A 26,672-nucleotide genomic window follows, 5' to 3' on the forward strand; every position below is an offset into this window, starting at 1 on the left:
TGGTGTGACCCTCTCCCCCATCTCATTCCAGGACATTTCCCTCATCCAACAAAGACCCTCCTACCCACTAAGTGGTCACTCCCCAGTCCTCCTCCCCCGCCCCTCACCACTGCTGATCTTGCCGTCTTTGTGGATCTGTCTGCTCGGGACGTGTCATGGACGCGAAATCACATGACACGAGGTCCCGTGTGTCTAGCTTCTTTTCCTCAGCGTCACGTTCTCAAGGAGCCAGGCCTTCACGACTTTTCAGGGCTGAATCGTATTCCATCGTCTGGGGAGGACACATTGTATTTATCTCTTTATCCATTGGTGGGATCTGGAGTCATCATAGACTTTTTGTATCAGTTTTTATTTTTAAAGAATATGACATCAAAATTGTACTGATGTGTGGAAGAGGGTTTCAGCGAGGAAGGAAACCATAGGAGAGCCTTGGCGGGGAGGGAGGGAGCGTGGAGCAGGAGGTCCCTGGGGAGGGAGCTCCAGGCAGTGGACCAAGGGAACATGCTGGGGGCATTTGAGGAGCAGCAAGAGGCTCAGGTCGGATGGAGTGAGGGAGACAGGGGGAGCCCTGGAGACGGGCAGCGTGGAGGGATGTGGGGTGAGGGTGAGAAGTGGCCGGACCAGGAAAGGCTCTTTCGTTCTGAGAGTGACGGAATCCACTGGCTGGTTGGGGGTTGTCGGATTTGCTCAGTCTGCTTGCGGTTTTCAAAGGTCATTGGCGGCTCTGTGGGGGCGGGGTGAACAAAATAGAAAGTAGGAGCTGGGCACAGTGGTGCACCCCTGTCATCCAGCACTTGGGAGGCTGAGGCAGGAGGATGGGAAGTTTGAGTCCAGCATGGGCAACCTCACCTCAAAATAAAAAATAAAAAGGAGCGGAGGTGGAGCTCCTCATTAAAGCATCCTTGGAGGTGGGTGGGTGGGCCTGCAGCAGGGAGGTGACCGCACACAAGCAGAGCTGTCAGGACCAGACAGCGCTTTGATACATGGAGAGACGGCATGTTCATTATTCATTCAACAAACAACGACTGAGCACCTACTAGATGCTGGGAACATAGTGGCGATCACTTCCTGGGTTCGTGATGCTCACAGACTTCAAACAGGGACGAGTGGGCATCCTCGGGGCACAGGCTGGAGTCCCTCACCTGGGCTTATTTCCAGAAATGAAGACCACCGGTCGGAGGACGATCGCTGCAGAACCCAGAGACGTGTCAAAGAAGACTCTGAAGATGTGTCCACCGAGGAGTGGCCGGCCACCCAGGCAGCACGGTCGGGATCCACAATGGCCTGTGGCCGGCTGAGCTCTGGGCGGTGGGAGAAGGGAACCAGGCGTCCCTAGCCCAGGGCTCCCCCGCCTCTGCCTGCTCTGTGTCCTGCAGGGGAGGCCGGGGGAGGCCATTAGCTCTCCGCAGCCCCTTCCCTCTGCGCTCTCGGGAGGCCCCGCTCCCCCGTGACCGAGGCTGAGTCGTGGCGGGGGGCTGATTTGGAAGAAACGAGGCCAGGAGACCCCTCGGCTGCTCGCGGGAGACACCCCATTAATCTTTAACAAACACGAAGCTCCTCCAGGCCCGGCCTCGGCTAATGAGGCCTGTTTTCCCAGGGCCTCCCTCCGGGAGGGGAATTAGCCACCGCAGGGGCCCAGGAGCGGGGGACTGATGCCCGGATGAGGGGGGGGGGCTCCTTCCAGCCACTGTCAGGTCCCCTCCACTGCTCCCCACAGACTTGGCCCCCAATCCGGCCACTTGTTTACACGCGCTGGCTTTGATGTCCCCTGATCGGGGCCTCGTCCACACAACAGATCCCACAGCACAGCTTAGTGAGTTCCAGCATCTCGTGCTACTGTGGGGCCTTCCTCCCACGGAGGTAGTGACCTGCAAAAAGTCCCTGGGGAATGGCTCCCTCTTGTCCCTCCCCGCCCCATCCCCGGGCGACCCAGACCCACTTTCCGTCATGTGGACGAGTTTGCATTTTCTCAGTTTTATATAAATGGGATCTTCCAGTCAGAGGGACGCTCGGGGACCGAGGGGTTCTCTCTTCCCCAGGAGGAGCGTTGGGACAGACGGCGCCGTCTCCATTGAGTCCTCGGTGGGTACACGTCGGCACGTCTGTTCTCTTTATCTTTTAAAAAACAAATGTTTGATTCTTAGAAAATTGGGGCATCTAGACAGAAAAAAAAAACTGGGAAGGCAGAACGGAGAGATACCAACGAACCCCAGCCCAGGTCCCCTGTTAGGGACATTGTACGTTAGTATGGCACGGTGGTCACATGCATGGACCAAGAGCGATATGTTATTGCTATTCTTGTTATTACTATTATTATTAGTGAAGGCTCCAGACTGGATTGAGATTCCTTGGTTTTTACCCCACGTCCTTTATCTGTCCTGGGACCTTCTCCAGGGTCCACGTCGCCTGTGCCCTCTGGGCCCCTCAGGTTGGCTTCTCCGACGTCCCTGGTCTTTGGCTTCCTTGACAGTTTTGAGGAGTGGAGCAGGGGCCCAGGGATCCGGGAAGCTGCCCCTTTATTGGGTGTGTCTGATGTTTTTCTCATGACCACACTGGAGCTCTGGGTCCGGGAGAAGCCCATGGAGGACAAATGCACTTCCCGTCACCTCCCATCTCACCCAGGGACATCATGAGCCTGACACCGGCTGCCAGTCCTGACCCTCTGGCTGAGACACGGCTCCACGGAGAGGCTGCTCTTTCTTCTTCTTTCCAGACTCTTCTCTGAAAAGAAGGCACCACGGGGCCCCTCTGCAGAACTCGGGGTGCAGAGTGGCCGGGGGTTTGTGGGAATTCTGCGGGGCAATGTCTTATCCTCCCGCTCACTTGTCGATTCCACCATCGTCTCCTCGCGTCACCAGGGGCTCGAGGATACGAACTCCACAACGTGGGTCACGTGCATCTCTACGGCACGAACCTTCTTGCTCAAACGGTTCCAGGTTTGGTCCCTGAAAGCTCTTCCATTTGGATCCCGAGTCCCTCCGTCCCTCGATCGTGTTCCCGTGGCGGAGAGGGCGATTTTTTTCTTCTTTTTCTGAGCACTTGATTACGTTCTGACGCACCAAGATGTTCCCGGATCAGAATTTCTATTTCTTTCCCCAAATGAGAAGGAGCCTTTTCTCGGAGGAATCGTGGTCTTTTTTATGGGAATGGTGTCAAACCAACAAGAGGGCTCTTTGCTAGCCCGTGTCCTTCTGACTGTCAAAGCAAGGAAATGTACGTGTGCACCCCAGCTCTTCCGTGGACACACCTCTCTGTGTATTTTTGTATGTGTGTATCTGTCTATCCATCTATCTATCTATCTATCCATTCTTTCTATCTATACATCCTATCTATGTATCTATCTATCTATCTATCTATCCATCTATCTATCTATCCATCCATCCTATCTATCTATAGAATGGATAGATAATCCATTCTATCTATCCTATCTATCTATTCTATCTATCCATCCCGTCTATCTATCTATCTTCTCACCTATTTTTTTGCAGTGTTGAGACCCGAGCCCACCCACAATCTAGGCAAGCAATGATCCAACTCACGGCACCATCTGGACATCCATTAAGCGGATCCTGAGTCCTTGCTGATGTCCCCCGTCAAGTCCACGACTACCTGGGCCCTTCCAGCCTCCTCCCCTGGCCCCTCTGAAATCTTTTCCTCCAACAGTGAGAATCCTGCTTCCCATCGGCTCTCTGTCCCCTCACACGTTCCATCCTGGTGTGCGCGTGCGGTGGCTTCAGAAGGCCAGCCCGGGCTCTTGTGGGGAACGGACTGATCCGCCAGGGTACAGCTCTCAGGCCCCGTTCCTTCTGCCCGGGTCTTCCAGCCGCCAATCATGCCCACCGTCACTTAGACTTTGCATCATATCTACTTTCTCCCACGCTGCACCCCAGAGAAGAGTTTTAGGGCCTTAAAAGTTTCCCTGTGGCTCTCCTGTTGGCTCCCACCCAGAGCCCTGGGCCCACCATGGTCACCACGGCGACGTGTCCACTATCTCACCATTTTGCCTTGTCCAGGGCGCCATATATTTGGATGCCTTATTGCAGGGCTTCCCTGTCGATAGGCGATACGCCTTTAAAGTCCCCTGTATCTTCCTGTGGCCTGTGGCTCAGTTCTTTCAATGCTAAACAACACCCCTCTGTATAGACCGCACCCCCACTCACAGGACGGTGCCGAGCTCTTTAAGATCTTGTACAATGACAGCACCAAGGAAAGAGCAAGGCGAATACACAGGAGAGACACGGCAAGCAAGTGGAGGGGAAATGGGGGCTTTTTACACTGGGGCCACCATAACCCATCCCCATGGAGCTCAGGTTGCAGGAGAGAAGTCACTCCATCAATGACACAAGCAAAAGTGAGAGCCCAGCTGTGGCAGGAGCTGTAAGGTGAGAGATTTGATAGCCGGAGCGACCAGGATTGGAGGCTGGACTTGCTCAGAGGTCCTGGGCAGCTTCCTGGACCAAGTCCTCCTTGAGCTGGAATCCGAAGGGGGAGGGAAGGGGAAGGGTCATCGGGAGTGTAGTTCCTTCCTTCCCTTCCTCCAGGGCCAGAGAATCACTGTCCTGCCCTGCCCCCACGGACCAGGAATGGCCACTGCTTTACCCAGAGAAGGTGAGTGGAGAAGACCTCAGAGTCGGCACCTGGTGCACGATCTCTCTTTTCCTTCTGATCATGGTCGTCAGCAATATTTCAGATCTTGCTGAATACCCAGCACAGAAGTCAGAAGCACAGCAGAAGCCCCACCCCGCGCTCCCCGTGAGGAACGTGCAGTGGGAGTGAGAGACGATCCTTTGTTGGGTTCAGCCATGGAGATGTGGCAGGCGTGTTTGTTAAGGCAGCATCGCTTAGCCCATCCTGACCGGTACACCTAACGGAGGGAGGTGAGACAACAACTCAAGCAGAGGAACAGCTAGACTATACGCCCACGTGGGAGGTTCTTGATAAGAATGAGGTCCTAAGACCCGAGTAGTGCTAGATGAGGATGGAGAGGTGGCAGGATCCAGCTCACACAGGGGAGGGGCTTAACCGTCCTAAGAGCATGGTGGTCGATGAAGGGTTTTAAGCAAGAGGGTGATGCTTTATCCAGACCCCTTTAGCCATTGTGTGGGAAACAGAGAGCTGGGGCGGGAGTGGAAGGTGGGACTCCAGTGGAATGTGCTGCATTTTCCCAGGGAAGAAACGATGGCGTGTTGGGTCCCCGGGGTGGGATACAGAAGAGTGGGTAGTTTGGGAATATCCTGGAGGTTAAAATCGACAGGATGCAGTCATGAGCCTGCCATGCCCTCAGCAAGTATTTGGAGAGCTTCCTGTGTCCCAGACGCTGCATGAAAACCATCGACTCCTTGGAGAGGCCATGAGGGTCCTTCCTCAGAGCCCCCAGCAGGAGCTGGGGTGGGAGAGGAGCGGAAGGCGGAGCTGAGACAGCATCCAGGATGAGCTCTTCATCACCAAACTGGGGCACCGGGGCCTTCGACCTGGGGGTCACGGGAGTCACTGTTCTTGACCAGGCCACCAAGAGGGTGAGTTTGGGAGCCTCCGATTTGGAAACTGAGTCCTATAAACAGCCAGGGATGGTGGCCTATGGGAGGGGAAGGTCCCAGGAGGGCTGTGATAATTGACTTAAAATCTTCAGAAAAGCTCCCAGTGGGTGAGGGAGTGAGTAGGGTCATGGGGGGCCCAAGAGTGCAGAGGTAGGATCACAGGAGGCCAGTGTCAAGGAGGCAAATCTCAGTCCCGGAAGGAGAACTTCCTAACAATGCTGGATGGCACTCTGGTCATTTTCTAATGTCAAGTTGCCGTCAACTTACTGGATGAAAATGACCCATTTATTCTCTTGAAGTTCCGTGGGTCATCATTTCAGATGGCCTTGGCTGGTCCCCCAGACCAAAGGCCAGGTGTCATTAGAGCTGGATTTCCTGGTGGAGGCTCTGAGGAAGGACCCACGTACCAGCTCTTTTGTGTTGCTGACTAAAGTCGGTTCCTCGCAGGTGTGGGAGCGAGGCCCCCACCTCCCTGCAGTCTGTTGGTGAGGAGTTCATCTCTGTCCTCGGAGGCTGCCCCGGGCCCTTCTCATGCTTTCCACGTGGCCCCTTCCACCAAAGGCAAGCAGAGTTATTTTTGTGCTTCCAACATGACTTCTCCTTCAGCCACATCTCCTTGACTCCAGCTAGAGAAAGTTCTCTGCTTTTAATTTGTCATGTGATCATGCCATATCCACCACCTGTATAAGTCAGAATCATCTCTCTATCTTAAAGACATGTTTTAATTACATCCACAAAATCCCTGTGGCTGTGGAATGTAACATATTTATTGCTTTTTAGATGCGGTCTCACTGTGTTGTTCAGATTGGCCTCACACTCCTGGGCTCAAGCAATCCTCCTACTTCAGCTTCCCAAAGACTGGATTACAGGTGTGTACCACCATGCCCACCTTGCTAGTTTTAACTTTTTCTGTCATTTCTTGTAAACAACAGATAACCAAGTCTGTACTTTATCTGACCTGAGAATCTTGATCTTTTAATAAACAGATTTTAACCATTTACATTTATTGTAACATAGTTGAAATTATTTTTTTCATTTTATTTTTTAATTTTGATTGCCATACTTAATTAGTGTGTGTGTGTGTATTAGTGTCTCTTTGTGTGTGTGTTTGATTACTATGCTGCTTTTTATTTTCTGTTTATCTTCCCCCTCCTCCTCTGCTTTCTCTGTTAGATTGATTGAGATCATGACCCTTTAACACTTGGAAGCTACACTCTGTATTGTTCTGTTCTCCTCTTAGTGACTCCACTTTTAAAAAAATTTTTTTAAAAAAATATTTATTATTTAGTTATTTCGGTGGGCACAATATCTTTATTTTATTTTTAGGTGGTGCCGAGAATCGAACCCAGTGCCTCACGCATGCAAGGTGAGTGTGCTACCACTTGAGCCACACCCCCAGCCCCATGATTCCACTTTTTAAGAATTCTTATTTGCTTGTGTCTACTGACACCTACCCTGTGCCAGCCTGGTGGTAGAGATGCTGAGAGTCAGGATTTCCAGAGTAGCAGCTGCTGCCTTTGGAAGATGTTGAGCCAGGATAAGCTCTAAGGTCCCCAAGACTCGAACACTTTAGGGTTTTAAAAGTCTGTGATTCTAATATTTTAAAATTCAGTAAGTCCCATATACTCGATCTTTCTCCCAAGATTTCATGATTTGACATTCTAAAACTCTGTGGTTCCATGATTTTATGTAATTCTTAAACTTCAAGGATATATGTTACCCCCTAAATCTGACATTTATAAAACTAATTAGCTTCATATCCTACAGTTTTTAAATTCTAATGTTTTACTCATTACATTTTCTCACGTTTTAGGATCCTTAGATTCTATAAATGGAGAGCTGTTAGACTTTTGGTGTCCAGTTTTTAAAGACTTCTCCAGTTCTGGGCTGGGGTGGTGGTCGCTCAGTGGTCGCTCAGTGGTCGAGTGCTTGCCTAACATGTGTGAGGCACTAGGTTCCATCCTTAGCTCTGCATAAATGTAAGTAAATATAATAATTTTTTTAAAAAAGATTTCTCCAATTCTAAGATTCTATGGTCCTAAGTTCCTGTAAGGCTGGAATTGTAGAGTCCCTGGGTCTAACATTACGGAATTCTAAAATACCAAGACGTGTACACTGGAGTTTCAAGAATAATGTGGTTCTACGTGTCTCTGGAGCTAGTGTTCTGAGACTCTCTGCTGAGATTCTGAGATTCTCGCCTGGGTCTCTTGTGGAGTCCCAGCTGCTAGGATATCTCTAGGGGGCACCTCTGAAGCCAATAGGTCACCTTCTGAGCACCCCATCTCAGTGCCACCAGCTCGGTCCCAGGTTCTCCTGGGACTGCGGCGGCGTCATCCGGCTCTGCAGTCAGAACAGGCTCCATCACCTGGCCCTGGAATAGTGGGTGAGGACCATCAGCCTTGGGTGGTGATCCTCCATCATTTTCATGCTGTGACATCCAGGGCTCCTCACATGTCTTGAGTCCCTGTTTCTCAGGCCCTTGGGCCCTCGCCGGCACGGAGGCCCTGACTAATCAAAGTGGCCAGCACCCTGCAGAGGGCAGGTCCTTGGCCAGCAGTTGTGCCGGAAGGGTCTTAGCCGGCAGGCCCTCACACCTGGCGTGGATGGAGACGTGACAGATCCCTTCCACACCCCTTCCCACCTTCTCTTTTGAAATATTGCCTGGAGCCAGTCCTTGCTAAAGGCCAATTTTCTTCCCCATCTACTTACAATTTATGGTCCTTCCAGATTGCTATCTTTGCTGGATAATAGAGATGCGAGAACCAGACGGTGATCATCTTGGAGAAAATAGAGAAGTCCAAGCCATTTCTCCCAATCCTGCCATTTTCTTCCTCTCGCGTGCCTTAGACAGAGTGTGTCAGGCAGGGATTTTTGGTTGCAAATACGGACACCCTGTTCCGTCCTGTGCTTGGCCCATGTAATGGAAATACGGGTACAATGCCTTAAATAAGCCCGCAGTTTCCTCTCCACAGAGAGCGAGGAATCCGATGATAAACACTGCATTTGCAATCCAGGCAGGAAACCAGTGGAGAGGCAAAGGCTCAGAGCTTTCTCCTAGGGCCTTGTCCTTTTCTTTGGAAATGACATTTTCTCCAAGAAACTCAGCGCCCAGAACCAGGGGATGTGGCCACTTAGAGCTACAAGACTGTTTGGAAAGCTCTTGCAATTGGATACTGCTTCAAACAAACCAGGATCCCGTTGATAAGAAGGAAAGTGGATGCTGACAGGTGACCATCAGCACCTGCCACAACAATGAACATTTATATAAGTGAAAAAAAAAATCCCAATATACACAGGCATCAGGCATGGCTGGATCCAGGGGTTCAAACAGGAATTGAGAACACTTCTTTCCTGAGCATTCCATTAAAAAAAAAAAAAAAAAAAAGCCTAGATCTGAGTTTCCTTGTCCCCATTTGGGTCACAGATCTGTCCCTGGCTCATCCATTTTGTGCCTGGGGACAGAGATTGTGGTCGAGGATAGATGCTGGTTGTCCAGGTTAGGGGAGTGGCCCTCTCTCAGAGCTTCCGGGTGGGGCCATCTGGACCATCAGGTGAAAGATCACAGTGGGGAGGTCAAGCCTCCAGTCCCTCCCTTCTGAGACAGGGGCCGAGGCCCATAACCCCCCAGGATGGTCAGGAAGGTGGGTTGTGGTGGCTGACACCGTGGTGCCATTTCTGATTCTGCCAGGCACCAGCTCTGTGACCTTGGGCATGTCACTTGGCCCAGGGTGACATCATCAGCGCCACCTCTAGCGTATTCATATCGTTACCTGCCTGGGAACCCCACCCAGGAAGACTGAGATCAAAAACCAACCTCCAAACGCCCGAGCCTGTCCCCGTTGCCCACTCCTCATGCCGACTCCAGCAACCAACCCCCATGGCCCGTTCTGCCTCCGCTTCGGGGAGGGTCTCCCCCAACAGGAGCTTCGGGGATGGCTCGCTGACCCCTTCTTTAAATCTGTCTCCCTCCGTGTTCCAGGGCCATCCCTGTTGGAAAAAATGACTGTCACAAAAGATCCCTTGGCAGCAATTATCTAAATGGGAGGCTGGGAGGGGGAGAGCCATTTAGAATCCACTTCATTGCGGGATTAGCTAATTAATTAACGGTTTCACTGACAAGTCGTCGGAGAAGTGTGTGTTAAACAGGAGCGGGGTGGGCGTGAGTTACAGACCCACACCCCTTGTGCCCTGCCACCCCTGTCCCTCCTCCCCAGCCTCCCGCCGCCCCCACCTTTCTGCCCACCCGCGGTGCATGGAGGCCGAGGGGACCCTCTCTCCAGCTCCCTGTGGAGTCCTGGGGCACGGCTGCTGGCCAAGGGGGGGGCCTTGTGGAGATGACAGAAGGGCAGCTGGGGAGGGGGTGGCGGTGGGGGGAGGACACACGGAGACAATGGAGAGATAACAGGCAGCTGGGGCTCCAGGGGTGCTCATCTGCCCCTTGCCCCCAGCCCAGAACCACTCCATCTGTGCCCGCCCAGGCACGCGGGCGGCAGGCACCTGCTGGGCACGGCTGCTCCCTCTTCCTCCTGGATTTGAGGACATTTCAGATCCTTCCCACCCTCCTTTGGGATGACAGAACCATTCGAGGGTCCCAGAGATGTGGCTATAGCTTTTCTCTGGGAAAGGGGTTTTCTTTAAAACAGACCCGGGATGAATGGCAGGCCACAGGGAGAAGCTGCCAGAAATGAGGGTGGCCTCTGCACAGCCCGGGGGACATCATGGGCCAGAGCTGGTCCATGGGCCTGGGCAGCGCAGATGTCATACACCTACGCCACTGTGATATGGCCATCGCCAGCCCAGGCTGGACCCACCTTCCTACCCACCCATTATCAGGTTCTGGGTGGGGGCCAGGTGTGTGACCTTTAAACACCCGGATTCTGCATGTCACCAACATTTTAGAGCCTGGACTCACAAACTTGCTAAAGAGAACCAACAGTCCATCCACATCTGGAGCCCGCAGACAAGACAAGCTCCTTGGTCTGCTTGCCATTCTTCCTGCTGCGTGGCCGTTGTACCCTGGGCTGGGCGACTCCCCTCAGGTCACACGGCTAAGCCGGGCAGAGCCCAGCAGAGAGTATCTCACCGTGGAGAAGGACCCTGTGGAAGGACATCCGCCTGGTCCGAGCCTCAGTGGCCAGCGCCCGTAGAGACTGACATTGTCCAGGCGCCCTTGACCTTGAGGCCTGTCCCCCTGTCCTCTGTGGCCCCTTCGGTGCTGAGCTCCAGCTTCCTGGAGGGGTCAGGGGTGAGATCCGCCCCTGGTTTTCAGGAGGACGGGAGACGCTCCGGGAAGGTCACCTCGTGGGCAGGGGCAGGGGCAGGCTGCAGAGGACCCGAGTTCAAGGCCGCGCCGAGGGCGCGAGGGGGTTAAGCGGCGGCTGGCGACGGCGACGGGCGCGGGAGCAGCAGGCGCGGTTCTCACGCACAAAGCCCGCGCTCCCCGGCGCCGCCCGCATTGTTCCCCGGCGCCCGCGCGTCCCACCTCCGCGCGAATTGACCCCGTCACCCCGCCATTGTCGCCGCGCACTTCGGGGCGGCTACAAAGGCGCCAGAAAACCCTGCCGTGTTCGGAAGATGGAGGGGGCAGCGGGGACCGGAGGAAGGGGACGCGGGCGGGCGGGAGGCGGGGAGCAGGGGACTGGGGACAGGGCGAGGGGTGGGGCGCACCCAGGGCGCATGGGGCGGGCTCGGAGCGGAGGGTGGGGCTGGGGCCCGGCGTGTCCTGTCCACCCCGGGGCTGTCGGTCTGTCCACCCGCCCCTCCGTCTGCGCCGCTCTTCAGCCTCCAGTTTTCCTCCGCTCTCGGCCGGCCTCGCTTTTTCTTTGTCTGTCTGTCTGTCTCTCTTTTCTCTCCCCCTCTCTGTCCTCCAGCCAGACCCTGTCTCTGATTATCTCTGTGTTTCTTTGTCTCTGTCTCATCTGTCCCCTCGGCTCTCCCTGCCTCTGTGCCTGTCTCCAGGACAAAGAAGGCCGCTGCCCTGGGGACCCCCAGCCCCTGCACTTGGCCGCCCCTCCCCCCAGGAGGGCCTGAGGATGGGAGACGGGCAAGGTGGGGCCCCCAGACCCTGCCAGGGCCCTTCCTCTCACTCGTGTGGCTCCTCCCACCGTCATGGGCGGGGACTGGATTGTTCCTGATCCCTCCTGGCACCTGGCAGTCTCTGAAGCTGTTCCCAGGAGCACCACCTTCCTACGGGGAGGAAGCAGGGAGGGGACCCCTGCACAGGTCGGGAAAGGAGGCCCAGGGGTGCAGCCACCTGCACAGGGTCCCAGGTCACAGGATCAGAGGTCCCCTGACTCCCAGTCCCCTGGTAATCCCCATGGGAGGTGGCCAGCCTCCTGGGTGGGTTGGGGGTCCCTCCCTACCTGCAGTTAAAGTCCCTTACTCCAGGCACAGGGGCCCCTGCTGAGAAGGGACCCAGCAGCCCTTAGAGAAGTTCTTGCAAAGGACACACCCAGCTCTGGGGTCTTCCACCAGGACCCACCTCCACACCCCACCAAACCCCAGGGGACACCCCACCATTACGTTCCAGAAGATGAACCACAGCTGCATTGGGCCCAGTCCCAGAAAGTGACCTTGTGCGTCTAGCCTGGATTCCTCAGATGTCCCCTGCCCTCAGACACAAGCCACTGGGCTTTGGTGGGGACAAGTAGCACAGACACCTAGGTGACACATCACTGTGTGCTGGGCAGAGTCCTAAGGACCTTTTAAGTCACTGTCTTCACAGTCACTCTGGGAGGTTGTTAGTGCTAACTTCATTTACAGCTGGGGAAACAGACGCACAGAGCGTTTAAGTAACTTGCCCAAGGTCACACAGCACATATGGTTGGTACAAATAAAGCAGATTTGGTTCCAAATGCACACACATTCACACACACACACATAAGAGAGAGAGAGAGAGAGATACATTTATGTGTGGATCACAATTGTTTTTATGTCATTCACGATTTTAAGGCAAGGTTGAATCTGTTGAATACTGGACTGATTCTCTTGGGCACTTCTGTCCCTGGAAGGTGTTGGGATCTGACCCCTACAATGAGGTGGGCATCTGGTCAGTAGCCCTTCATTGTTGGGATTTGTGTTTTCCATCTCTTGATAGGAGGATGACCGACCAGCAGCTGAGGGAAGACTCTCTCCTCTGCTGCCCCAGCCACAGAGTCCCCAAGGGCTCACTTGCCAGGCCCTTGAAGGAAATGTCAGACCCTCAAAGATTCAGGACATGGATCTGTCCCTGCACCCCACCCTGGCAACTCACCAAGGGAGGGGCGGGAAGTTTCACACCAGCACCGAGATGTGTGTGTGACTCTTGGGAAGGAACAAAATTAGCCGTATTATCTCATTTAACCCCGACAGCGACCCTGAAAGGCAGGGACCCCCGATTTCCTCCAGAGGAGGAGGCTCCAAGGGCCGGGGGCCTCCAAGCCCAGCAGGAAGGCCATGAGGGCTTCCAGGCCAGGTCCTTCCAGGCCCCCAGCTGGTGCGTGGCCCCATGTGGCTTCTCTGTCCTTTGCTCTCTGCTCCTGCCATCGTCAGGGAAGTGACCAAAGGAGTCTTCAGTTTGCCCATCTGTAAAACGGGGAGGACGTGGCCGGGCAGAGCTGGTGGGGGACGGTCCTCTCCTGTCCATCTCCCTGCCGTCCTCTGGGGCTGCTGGGTCCTTCCTGGCCCTCTCTGAGTCAATATTTATAAAAATTGTCCAGCGGCCACCTCAGCGTCTCGGGCCACCGTCTCTCCCTGGCTGAGCTGGCAGTCCCCCAGCCCTCTGTCTTGGGGACGGCTCTTGGGGTACCCTAGCTCGCCACCCCTGCGGATGCCTCCCCGACTGCCCTCCCTTCTCAGAGCTCCCAGTGCCCTGCTGGTGGGGTGTCCTCTGGGGCCCCCGCTGCCCTGCGCGGGCCGGGCGCCCCCTCCCGTGGAGCCACAGCCCCCAGCCAGGCCTGCTGCGGGTTAGATAAGGCAGCGCGGCTCCGCCTGTTTTGTAATCTCCTCCTGCGCCACGGCCTGCCCTGCGCCTCCCCTGTCCCCGTCATCTTTATGGCTTTGGAATGATCTGGACGGACACTGCATTCATTTAGCCAAGGGCACGCAGGTCGCAGGAGACAACTCCCTCCTGTGCGTGTGTTCAGGGGGCTGATAAGGGGTGGCAGCCCCATCCTATCCCTGGCAGGGAATGGGGACCAGGAGCCCCGCTGAAGGGAAGCTTGGGAACACAAGTGACAGTGATGGGCAGAGATCAGACCGAGTGTCAGAGACCTGGCTCTCCGGCAGCCATGGCGGAGCCTCGGGGATCAGGGGAATCCTCTGAGGTCTGGAGGTCACGGTGCCGGATAACGGGGCCGGAGGAGTCTGTGAACCTTCCTTCCTCCCCCGCAACCATAAACCGTGAGTCTCAGAACGTGGGTTTAGCGGTCCCCGGGGTTGAATCCTGGCTATGGCAGGCTGTGTGATGCTGGGATAGTGGCTTTCCCTCTCTGAGCCTCCGTTTCCTCTGTAAAGTGAGGGCAGTAGTGAAGCGCTCTTCATTCTGAATGATGGAGGTTAAATGAACAAGGGCCCGTGGTGCGGGGTGAGGCTGGCCGCCCGCTGCCCGCTCTGATTCGTTTATTTATTAGGAGCTGCTCGTACCAGGGGCCACAAAGAGCCCCCAGGCCCTGCTCCTGAAGGTGCTCCCTGAGGTGCAATAGAGGGCCCAGGGCCTAGGAGGCGCTGGGTTGACCCCTGGACCTTGCTGCCCCGACAGGCCTGAGTCAGCGGTGTTGAGGTTCCCTGTAGGCCGCGAGGGATCATGTCCCCAACTTCGGGGAGCTGGAATGAGGGAGGTGGAAGGTGGAATTTCCAGGCCAGCAGAGATGGGGCTGGTTGGAGGCTTGCTTGGGAGGTGGAGGCTGGGCCTCTGCCTTCCGATTCCTCTTGTTTTGAATGAATCCTGAAACTGTCCTTTGAACGGATCATCTTGAAGTAGGTGCCAGAGGGGGAATCAACATTTATGGAAGGCCCACTATGTGCTGGACCCACGAGAAACGTATTACCCGTGTCATTTCATCCAATCTTCCCAACAGCTGATGCCAATCAGGTAAGTGGGATCCTCATGGGAGGGATTAGGAAACAACGGCTCAGAGAGGCGAAGAGACTTTCCTAAGGACACACAGCTGGTCAGCGCTGGAGGTGAGATTCCAACCCAAGATGTCTGATTTCAGAGCCAGTGCTGGCGTTTCCCGTGACACTGACATGTCTCCGAGAGGACAGAGATGCTGGGAGCCGGGAGGGGGCTCTGATGGGCACCGCGAGAACAGTGGCAAGATCTGGGAACAGAAGGTACAGGGAGGGGGTTGGACGGGGTAGGGGTTCAGAGTGGGCAGGAGGGAGGTCGGGCCCTGAGAACACACCCAGCGTCCACGCCGCCCCTGCTGCCCCAGTCCTCTGGGCCCCGGCCCTGCCTTGGGCGGGGGACGCGGGAAGGGGAACTAAATATCATGTAATCGCCCGGCTCTTCTGTGAAATTTGTTTCGGGACACATTAGTTCCAGTGAATTTAGCTGAACAGCAGGGAGCCCTGAGAAATGATTTGCAATTAGCCCGAGCCCCACACGGCCCCCCGTGGGGACACAGGCACTGAGTGGGGAATGGCCAGGGGGTGGAGCTGCCCAGGAAGGGCCGCGGGCACCCAGCGCCTCTCTGTCTGGGAGCCCGGGGTGCCCTGTGGGCGAGGCCTGGCCAGGCCAGGGGCACCGGAGACGCTGCCATGGGGTCTCTTAGCCGAGGTGGCGCTGGGTCCCACTCCCAGCCCCGCTCTCTGACCCCGGCACCCCCCACTCTGTGGGCACTGTACCTGGACTTGTGATCCCCATGTCCCCAGCACGTCTCCTTGGGTGATGAGTCCTCCCCCACATGTGGGGAGGTGGGATGTGGTCCCCACTGCTGAGGGGAGGAAGTGAATCCTGGGACAGGTCCCCCAGGATGCAGCAGGACAGGTCCCCCAGGCTGGTTGGACTGTCCAATGGGGACAGCGGCCTCCTAGGACGGCCTCTGAGGGAGGCCAAGCAGGGCAGGCTGTGGCTGCGGAGCCCGGCACGGCTGGTCCCATCTCTGCCATTGTCCGGCCCTGTCACCCGGCCATGTCACTTCCTCTCTTCTGGGAGCGTCTCCAGGGGTCAAGGACAGTGCGGATGGGCACATGCACACCCAACAGTGCCCGGGTGAGGCCCAGGGCCTCCCCCACCTCCTGCTGGCTACTTGCCATACTTTGTCCTCCTCGTGAGTCCGGCAGGCAGGACAAGACCAGGTGAGACCCTGAGAGGCTTTGCCCAGGGACCCACGGGCTGCGAGGGTCCCAGCAGTGACTCAGGAGTGGCAGTGACCCTGCCCTGCAGTGGACCTGGAGGCCAGGGGCTTCTTTCCTGTGCCCAGGTGTTTAGTGAAGGGGACTCTCCAGCGAAGGGGACTAAGTGGGGAAGGGGCAGCTAGTGCCTGGCGGTGGCTGCTAGCACATGCCTGGCACATGGCAGATCCTCAGCAAAATAAACCTGAGATTCTCAGGAAAATAAGTGCTTTCCTGCTGTGTGTGGTGACACAGGCCCGTGATCCCAGCGACTTTGGAGGCTGAGGCAGGAGGATCGCAAGTTCGAGGCCAGCCTCAGCAACTTAGCAAGACCCTGTCTTAAAATTTCCTGCTTCCCTGGGCATCTCAGAGGCTTTCCAGCCCAGGCTGATGGAAGAATAAGGAAGTCCTGCTTTGCAAGCCCCTGTCCCTGTGACTGCCGGATGCCATAGCACAGGAGTCCAGGGACCTCTAGCCTCCCTCCACCTGGGAGGCCAGGGAGGGGGGCCTCATCCCTCTCAGGTGGACAGATGAGGAAGCCGAGGCACACAGCTACAATGTGGGTGACCGGCTGTCCTGGCAAGCCCTCCGCCCCCGGCTAGCCAGGCTGGGTGGTCACCTGAGTCTTAGGGACAGGCTGTGAGCCCGAGACTGCGGCCCTCACGGCCCCTCGTCCCCAGCACCATCCTGCTCTCCTCAGCTCTTCCTCCTCTGAATTCATCAGCCCTGGTCCCCGAGGTCCCCGGAGGACTGTCCCACGCCTTCTGCAGATTTCCCCAGCGCCCAGGGCCGCGCTTTCTCTCCTTATCTCCCCTTGTCTCTTGTGCGAGAGGAGATAAAAGTCATTCTTATGGCCGCGTCTGCACCAGCGGAGGCCGGCCCTGTCCCCCTCCTGCCTGTTCCCTGGCCCGGCCAGATAAAGGGTGAGGCCCAAGCACATGTCATTTTCTTTGTGTGAAATCAATATTCAGCGGAGTTTATCTGGCCGACATTGCAGGAAGCGCTAATTTCATCCGCGTCAATTATTGTGATGAATGCTCATAATGCCCAGGGTGGGAGAGGGAGATAAGAGCATTACCGGGGGACACGCCTGGGCACCTTGCACGCGCACACGCTTGCCCACAGTTCACACGGGGCACACGCGGGCCTGGCCAGGGCTGGTGTTGACGGACAGCTGCCCCTTGCCCCTGGCTGCTGAGGATTCTGCCCAGGAGGATGCGGAAAGGGGATGGGGGGGGTGTCCCCAGCCCTTGATTCTTCATCCTGAGCAGCGGTTCTGAGCTGGGAGCAGTTTTGAACCCAAGGGGATATTGGGCAAAGTCTGGAGCCATTTTGCATTGGCGTGGGGGGTGGGGGAGATGCCACTGGCATCTAGCAGGTAGAGCCCAGGGGTGCCACTAGATGACCCATGACCCCACGTCAACAGCACCCAGGTCTAGATGTATTGGGGTTGCTATTTATTTGGTTCTTAAAAGTGTTTCTCTGTCTATATACATGGATTTTCTTTTCTTTTTCTTTTTTTTGGTACCAGGGATTGAACCCAGGGGCATTTGACACCTGAGCCACATCCCAGCCCTTTATATCTTTTTTGATTTTGAGACAGGGTCTCTGCTAAGTTGCAGAGGCTGGTCTTGAACTTGCCATCCTCCTGCCTCAGCCTCCCCAGAAGCTGGGATCACAGGTATGCGCTCCTGACTGCACGTGGCTCATACATATATATATTTTGAAGCACAGGGTTAAGCAACCAAAGCGCAAAAATAGAAAGGTATTTTAGGTAGTTCCATGTCCTGGTGATTTTCTGTGAAAACTGAGGAAAGTGAAGCCAGTAGAACAGAGACCCATCCAGAGTTTTTAACGTGCGGGCCTGGCAGACATTCTCACTGCGCAGAATCCCCGGGCCGAGCCACGGAGTCCTGAGTGGAACTGGATTGGGAGGTTCTGAGATTCCCTCTAGGGGGTGTGTGTGTGAAGGTGTGCTGTGATGGGGCCCTGTCCTGCCCCATGGTGCCCCTGCCTCAGGGGACAGTGTCCTGTGTGGCCTGTGTGCTTGTCTGGCAGGACATGCGCTCAGAGCCCCGCAGTTAAATCCAGCGTCTTGCTGGACGGCGCTTCTTAAACTGCAGTCTGCTGACAAACCACCGGAAATCTTCTCAAAATGCAGAGTGTGATTCAGCAGGCCCAGGCTGGGGCCCCGGATTCTGCATCTCTACCCGCCTTAGCACAAGCCAGAGAGCCCTCTCTGTGCGTCCAGCCTAAACCACCGACGACAGCGCTGAGATCCTGGCGGCCTCCAGCACCCGCGGGAAACTCCTTCCAACAAAAGCCAGCTCCGTGCTTTTTTTTTTTTTTAAAGCAAATATATCTGAGGATGCTCTTTTGCCGAGTGTCAATCACATAATATATGATGTTGTGAGCAGATGTCATGATATTATATGATAAAATATTATGAGCAGATGATACGCTATTTATTATGAGCGGGTGATCTATGGGGCCGTATTACGATTATGGATGATGATATAGTGTGTGTTCTGGCGGATGCGGGGGATTATGTATTCGCAGGCTCTGGCTCGAGGAGCCTGATTTAAGAACTTCCTTCCACTCACCTACCTCTGGTTCTGCCAATCAAAGTCTCTTTGGCTGAGTGGGACAGAGGATCAGAACTCTTCAATCCTGGGGACTAAGCCGTGTATGGATTTGAGATTTCTGGGGATTTCAGGCCCGTGGGCCACAAATTCTGTGCATCCTGCAACCTGCCCAGGGCTCGGGTCCTCTGTTAGATCTGTTTGTAGTGAGAGTCACCTCGAGAATGAAATTCCCCCCGGGGGACCAATGGCCAGTCCAAGATAGAGCAAGAGAAAGCGGGGTCTACTCATGATCTTGAAGCTAAATGATCAGGAACAAAAACGGAATCCAGAGCGAATCAGAGACTGATAACCAGACTCTCCAGTGTTCATCCGATCCAAGCAGCCATCAGTGATACCCATGCAGATGCTCTGCAGACAAACGGCCACTCCTTGCCCATTTGGAGGGATGGGAGGGAATAAAGAGGAGGCGGGTCTGAAAACAAAGTCTCTTCTGAACAATAGAAATTCATTTCCTTCATAGAAAATTCGAAGGTAAGGGCTTGCATTTCTGAAGGCAGAGATAAAATTCAGTGGTAATTAGCCATCGCAGAAACGCTGGGTGCCTTGCGACAGCCCACAAACTCAGGAAGGCAGCTGGCCAGGGTCCAATCCACAATCCACCGCTTCCTAGCTGGTTGACCTCAAGCAGGTTACAGAACCTCTCTGTGCCTCCATTAATGTATCTACAGAAACCGCCTAACCACAGGTCCTCACGAGGCGGTGATGGGGTTTTGAGAGCAAATTCTGAGAGCAGGTTGGAATCAGCCGGGAGGTTTTATATGATTACATTTTAAAGTTATTAGCAAGGGAAGTGACTTAGAGATTAAAGGGCTAGACCCCTTAAAGATGATTCCTCCCCGAAGGAGCTGAGATGTGGTGACCTGAGAGCTTGAACGCTATCGGGATGCCCCACCTGCAGCCTCACCCAGGGGAGAGGCCCTGCCAAGGGTGGCCTGCGGGGAGAATTCAGTGTAAATGGAACCTTTAAGACCTGAAGGCATCAGTTACACTCTGCATTCAAGAAGCTTCTGGTTTTTGTTTTGTTTTAACCTAAGAGCTACTGATTCTTACTAAAGTGGACATGGCTGCCTTTGGTGACCCAGAACCGGGCCCCAGAAGTCTGGTTCCTTTGCACCCCCACACCTCCTCTCCACACCCTCCCGCAGTGCTCACCCTGACAGGGGTCCATCTGAGCAGGATTGCTCAACCTCGGCTCTGTTGGCTTTTGGGGTCCCGGGAGTCTGTCGGAGTGCTCTGTCCTGGGCGTTAGCAGCCTCCTGACCGCCACACACTAGAGGCCAGTGGTGCCCTCCCCCTGCTTGGGACACCTTGAAATGCCTCCAGATGTTGTCAAATGCCCCCCGACAGGCAAACCCAGCCCGGGTTGAGAACCAATGATCTGCAGAACCCTGAGGTCCCAGGGCACCCGCTGCACTCTGGGCAGGTGGAGGGACCTCGCCTGAGCGCTGTTCACAGACGGGCAGGCCCGTGGGCTGAGTTACCCACCCCACGATGGGTGTGTGGGGCTCCCAACACAGCCCCTCGGTCTTCGATGGATCCCATCCGGTGGCGGAGAAAATGCCGAGGCCTTGGACACAGCAGTTGACAAAGGTGAACAGAGAGACCCGGGAAGGGAAGCCGAGGGGTGAGCTCGGAGGCAGAGTGGGCCGCAGTCCTGGTTGGCCGTTACTGCTGTGTCCACCTGCAGCTGACCTCCGGGGCCTGAATCGGCCTGTCCCGAAAACGGAAGCCAGATTGGCAGGTGCTGGAGGCGGAGCTGGCCCTGCAGGCCCCGCCCCCTCGAGCGCGCAGCCCGAGAAACCCTTGCCATAGCCTTTGGAGCCGCCTGCGAACCTCCGAGGGCCACGATGACATTTGTAACTATGTCATCATTTCTATAATTTTAATCTTTTTTTGTCTGTCTCATCATTAGAATGGAAGCTCGCTGTGGGCAGGCCCCGGGTGGACTTGTCCTCTGCAGTTCTCCCCAGCCCTAGAGCACAGCTCCTGCCCGCTGCAGCGCTGGGTTTGCTGAACGACAGCAGAAGCTTTGGGGGTGCACCTTAGGCTCTAAGTGAACCCCGTCCTGCAGACAGAGGGGCCTCCACTCCCACTTGGAGGAGCGGCGTCTCCTGCAACTCTGTGGTGGGCTTCGGGGGGCTCAGGGCTCCTGCCAGGGCCCGACTGGGAAGGATCTGATTCCACGCACCGTGCCTGTCCTCATGGCTGCTGGCCCCGGGCCTTGGTGGGTGGCCCATGGCTCCCTGCCCGGGGCAGCTTGTCCATGGCAGACGCCATCCACGCTCGAATGGCATCCATGCCCGCACAGGGAAGAATCTCCAGCAGGACCGAGTGACGATCTCATGTTACAGAGTCGTGGAGGTGACAGCCCACCTTCTGTTGAGGGGACCAAGTCACAGGTCCTGCCCGCACTCCAGGGGGATCTCAGGGGGACGGCGGAGGGTCTGGCAGCCACAGGATCTTCTGGGCCTCAGCTGTTCTAAGCCACGGGACAGGACTTGCTGCTGTCTCCATGGACGTCATTGCCACTTGGCCAGCCACGGCTGGCTCTGCTCCACAGGGTGCCTGGCGGGGCTGGGGCCTCCTATACCTGGCAGCTCAGGAGGGAGGTGCCAACAGCAGCTTGGCTAGGTCATGTCCAGCCTGGGCTGGGCTTCTTGGTCCTCCTGTGCGTGGCCTGTGAACATGGCTGTCCGGCAGGGGGCCAGACTTCTGGGGATGCAGCATGGGCTCCGGGGGAAGCCTCTAAACTCTCAAGGGCTAGCCTTGGAGGCCACACAGCCTCACTTCGGGCCACTTCACTAGTCACAGTGGCTCATGGCCCAGTCTGGAGTCCACCAACAGGAAGCGTGGACCCTGGGGACTGTGGGAAAGAGCCCCCCCCCCCCAGCTGGGCTGGGAGCTTGTCTGGGCAGCAAGACTTACCTTTCTGGAAATCTCCTTGTCCTCTCTGGGACTTGGAGGCCAATTCTCACCCTGGCCTCTTGGATTCTCCGCTCTGGGGAGCCAGGAACCCACACTCAGTTTCCCAGTAGATCTTCTAAGTGCATCTCAGAAAATCTCAAGACCTGGACACGCTCCTGTGAGGGTCTGCGGTTAGTGTCCATCTATTTTTTTTTTTTTTCAAATGAGGGAGCGATTGTCAAATTACACCATTAGCATAAAATGCAGATTTTAGCACCCCCAACACTTGAAGCTAACAGAAAAAAAAAGAAAGAAAAGAAAAAGAAACTCGACATTGTGCTGCACGGCAGACGACCTCACTCAGCAGATACTTTAGAATCCTGTGATTGTTTCCCTAAAATCCAAATACGCTCCCGTTATTTCAAGGATCTTATTGCAGTTGCTAACTAGGAAAGCCTTGTCGAAACGAGCCCCGTGGCTCCTTGTAAGAGCAGCGTGTCCCTTTTACTGGGGAAGAGGAGAAGCACTTCGCGGTATCTCGTGTGTCAATGTGGGTTTTTTATTATTATTATTATTATTCTTTAAGTGTCACCACTAATGTTTCCAGACTTGGGGCAGATCGTGGAGTGTGGGGGAGGCGTGTGGTGCAGGCAGTTTGGTGAGTGGCTGGGATTCTTTCCACAACTCTCAGTCCCAGCAGGTGAGTCCACTCCTGAACAATGCTGTGGATCATGATATGGATTTGAAGTCCTAGAGGCAGAGGCAAGTTAATGGCCTGGGTGCGTTCGGAGCTGGTCATCCAGCAGCGACCTCAGGGGAAGGCATCCATTTAGGAGCCCATCTAAATTCTGCTTCTAGGGCTGCGGATGTGGCTCAAGCGGTAGCGCGCTCGCCTGGCATGCGTGCGGCTCGGGTTCGATTCTCAGCACCACATACCAACAAAGATGTTGTGTCCGCCGAGAACTAAAAAATAAATATTAAAATTCTCTCTCTCTCTCTTTCTCTCTCTCCCTCTCTCACTCACTCTCTCTTTAAAAAAAAATAAAAATAAAAAAATAAATTCTGCTTCTAACACCCAACCTAGTCTTTGGGGCAGACTCACTGGGTTATATCAGTCAGTATAAACTGGGTCATGCTACGGAACAAACATCCCAGTCATCTCATTGTCTGGAACAGGGGAGGTTCATTTCTTGCTCATCTCACTTGTCCTTCGCAAATCAACAGGTGCACCTGTGCCTATTGGAGTCCCTCGGGGACCCAGCTTGAGTGACAATATCATGCTATGACATGGCTGTCTCAACATATATTCTCATAATTCCTGCCACAGAGAAAGATAGGGCTGGAGAGTTCAGTGCCACTGATGTAATGTTTGGCCAGGAAATGGTACAATTACTTTTGTTCATTTTTAATTTGGCCCAAACTAGACAAATCATCAGTCCTAAGCTCAAGAGAAAGAGGACTTGTGACCCCTGCCCCTTGCCCAGAACCCAGCAGTAGACACCTGGGTATTGAACACCAATGATGTCTACCACAAAACCTTGAAATGATGAGGGGGACAAGAGGTTTTGGGGATCTGGGATTTGGGTGCCTGACAGTGGCATCCCCTCAGATGTGAAATTTATCAGTTCTTGTTGCTATTCGTATTGTTTCTGTCCCTCTCTATATTCCACAAAGGGTATCCACACACTCTTCCTTAATCTCTTCAACAACATTTCACTGACTTTTACCACCAACCACGTCCCAAGCACTTTACCTATGTCACTCCACGGACTCTACGAGCGTTCTTTCACTGGGAATCCCATTTCACAGACAGAGCAACCGAGGCTCAGACAGGTCAAGTGACTTGCCTGAGGTCACACAGCTGTCAACAACTGTGCTTCCAGCTCTGGCTTGTTTTTCTCTTCGTGGGAGGGAGGTGGAAGAAACGCCCAGTACAGTCTCGTGAAACTAGTCACTCGAGTTAGCTGGAAAAGTTTGGATTAGAAAGGTCAAGAAGACTCAGGGAAATATTGGGTGACAATCTGTGATTCTGATGTCACCTACTTCTTCCCTTCTCCTGATGTATCTCGATGGGATGTTTCTAAACCAGGCGTCTGCACACAGCAGGGGTCGGGCTGGATTTCTGGGGACAGGGCAATGGGGGTGGGGGAGAAGAGGCCTTTGAACTGAAACTGGGCACCCCCCAATCTGAGAGGTGCAGAAGGGCCCGGGGCTGGGAGGAGGCTCTGTGGTGAGCCTCATGGGGCCAAGGCTGGAGCTGACCCCACGGGTCCCTGGGGCCTCAGCCCCGTCTGTCTCTTGCTGTGTCCAGGGGCTGCCCACCTGCCCCCTTACCCAGTGCTCCGAGGAAGGGGGTCTTCCAGGCTGGGTCCTTGAGCCCCCAGCCCTGCTGTGTGACACAACTCTCTCCAGCCTTGGAAACGTTCTTCCACGCTGTCCCCTGCAGTGTCCCTTTGGCTACTGGGCACTTGGAATATGGCGAGCTGGACCAAAGGACTCAATCTGTCCTGTCATTAAATGCAAATTAATTTACATAAAGAGACACATGGGGCGTGGCTTGGCTTGGCTTTGGGAAGCCTGGGGCGTCCCCCTCCAACTCCCCCCGCCTCCGCAGCAGCTGGAATGACCTTGAATCACAGGGCCAGGAACGACTTCCGACTTCCATTTTCCATTGTCTCCCCAACCTTGGGATCCCAGCCAGGAGAGGGTCTCCCGCCACCGCCCCAGACCAAGCCACCGCGCCCGCGGCCTCCCCAGGTGCACAGCCTCTGGCTCACCTGTCCAGCTTCTCTCGGCTGCGTCCACCTGTCCTTATGGTCGCCATGAGTTTGTGGCAAGATGGGCGCTTTCATTTCAAAATAAAAATTCTGAAAAAAAAAAGAAAGAAAATGAGCTCACTTAAAATCACTAAACCCGTGGGGAAGGGGACGGAGGTGCCACAGATGGGACATGCATTCGGGCATGGCCCTTGAGTGGTCAGATTTCTCTCTCAACCGATGTTCCAGTTTGAAAAGTAAACTTTGAATTTTGGAAGAGCTGGAGATCTACGGAGCCGTGGCGTGTACAGAGACCCATCTCCGCACCCATGCGTGCCCCACGCTGCCCGAACGCCCGTCAAGCTAAGCAGTGACCCCTGCAGCCCTCCGTGACCTGACCGGTCAGTGGAATCTGACAGGTTTCTCCATCCATGGCCTTTCTCTGTCCCAGGTGCCCATCCGGGGCACTGCCCTCTGCACCCGATGAGCCGTCTCTCCACCTCTGCGCCACCAGGGTGCCAGGCCTGTTTGGGGAGATGAAGTCGGAGCTCCCCAGAAAGGTCCTCCCGTCCACTCAGACTTGACCCAGAGGATCTCATCCTGAACACAAGAGAGAGGCCACTAGGGTTTTGTCTGGGGGCGAGGGACCTCCATGTCCTGGGGCTGGGGGGTCACCAGGCACCAGGGACACTCATGCCCCTCACCTCCCGGTGGCTCTGAGTTGGAATCTGCGATCTGGGGCGGGTATGGCGTCCAGTTGATCAGACATGAAACATGGCCACTCCAGTCCTGAGCAGCCCAAGGGAGACAGAGTCCTGCTCAGGGTCCCCAGGATTCTCCCAATGTGTCTCTGCCCTGTATGCACCATCACCCACCCTAGCTCATGCCACCGTCCTCTCTGGCCTGAGCGGCTAGATGGATGCCAATAGCAGATGGCTGGGTGGGACCCGGAGCCCCTGGGGTCTGCCAGGTCTGTTCACACGTGTGGGCGGCTCTAAGCTCCAGAGCAACTCCATGAGGGTCTGATTGCCACCGTGCCAGTTTTAAGGGTAGGAATGGGGGCCCCACGTGGTCAGGGTGAGCTTGGTAACTCACCCCGGGTCATGGGATCCAGAGACAAGAAGTCTGTTTTCCCACCCAGGCCACCCGGCCCCAGGGCCAGCTCCCCATGCTGTGCCAACCCTGCCCGTACCCTCTTGTTTTCTGTGTGGTCCTTCATGTCCCTTCTCCATCCATCGCCAGAGTGAGCTTGCCAAAGTGCCAAAGGCCTGTTTCTATCACCTCCCTGCACACCACCCAACCCTTCCCTGGCTACTCCTGCATTTCACATTTGCCCTCCGCAGAGACCGTGGCTTTCCTGCTGGTCCCCCTGAGGTCTCTGCTCCACTGGGTCCACCGGAGCCCTGCGGCTCCCAGGGCTGCCTCCTCCGCAGACTCCCCCTCCCCAGTTCTCTCCTCCTGAGCCTCCCACTGCCCGCGATTCTCGTCCCTTCCACTTTGTGAATGGACTGGCCTCCCCGCCTGTGAGTCATCTCCCCGCTTAGCGAACACCGAGGAGGGGCTAGGGCTGGCTCCCCTAGGTCTGGTTCCCGGGGAACCCAGCACACAGCTAGGCCCACAGGAAGGTGGAATAGCCAATTCGATTTCTGATCCCCATTTTACAGATCGGAAAACTGAGGCCACGGGAGCTCGAGCACCCAGCACAGAGTCTGCGCGGGTGGGTGTGGGTGCGCGGGTGGTTTTCTGGGCACCGGGCTTGAATGGGGATGCCCGCCAAGCTGCAGGGTTGGAAGGGTTTGGGGCAAAGAGCCAGGCGAGGACGTCAGAACCCGGGGGCTGGGCTGGTAGCGTGCAGAGGAGCTGGCGGGAGGGCGCGGAGGGGGCCATTTTTTCCCATCAATTAACGCGAGCTTCATAGGAAGGGAAAGCGCACCGCGGCCGCTGCCCTCCTAATACATCACACCTCTAATCCCCGCGCCCTGTGACCTTACCCATAATCCCCTCTCCTTTGTGCCGCTGCCCGAGCCCTTCCTGCCCCAGCCGGCCTCGCATCCCTGGTGGGGACCGAGCTGAAGAAAGAGGGTGGCCGCCGGGTGGGGGAGGAGGCGCGGCGCCTCCTCCGAGCGTCTGGGCGCAGAATCCGCGCGGCCCTGCCCGCTGCCAGCGCGCGCCTGAGAGCCGGCTGCAGGGGTCTCTTTGGAGCCTCGGGTCCCCTCCCGCCCCCGCGGCTCCCCTGCCGGAGCCGAGACACAAAGCTGGCCTGGATTATCTCCATTTCCATATGGAGGGCTGTGTAAGCCCCTTCAATGCATGGACAGGCATTTTGTTCACAACTTTGCAGCGAGCAGGAGCCGAGGCCACTGGGAAATCACCGTCGCCGCCTCACCCCGTGTGCGCGACATCAGTCAACACGGGGCCGGGCTGCGCTGCTTTGTTAATGACCGCGGCTCGGGCTGGGCCGGCCTCGCAGGGGCCGCTCCCCTGAAATTGGCTGAACTCCTGATTTTAAAGAGGGG

General features: G+C 55.7%; 2 long non-coding RNA genes across 2 annotated transcripts; both read right to left on the reverse strand.

The window, feature by feature from the left end:
* Positions 1-330: 330 nt before the first annotated feature.
* On the reverse strand, positions 331-11,120 carry LOC120891314 (uncharacterized). The gene is made up of 2 exons (XR_013434696.1): positions 10,621-11,120; positions 331-9,524 (listed from the first exon to the last, which is right to left on the reverse strand). It is a non-coding gene; the product is annotated as an uncharacterized LOC120891314 (long non-coding RNA).
* Positions 11,121-18,215: 7,095 nt separating this feature from the next.
* Positions 18,216-26,461, reverse strand: LOC120891316 (uncharacterized). The gene is made up of 4 exons (XR_013434697.1): positions 26,148-26,461; positions 24,178-24,267; positions 23,735-23,907; positions 18,216-23,364 (listed from the first exon to the last, which is right to left on the reverse strand). It is a non-coding gene; the product is annotated as an uncharacterized LOC120891316 (long non-coding RNA).
* Between the last annotated feature and the right edge of the window lie 211 nt (positions 26,462-26,672).

Source organism: Ictidomys tridecemlineatus, chromosome 2 (assembly GCF_052094955.1).
Source record: "Ictidomys tridecemlineatus isolate mIctTri1 chromosome 2, mIctTri1.hap1, whole genome shotgun sequence".
Lineage (NCBI taxonomy): Eukaryota > Metazoa > Chordata > Mammalia > Rodentia > Sciuridae > Ictidomys > Ictidomys tridecemlineatus.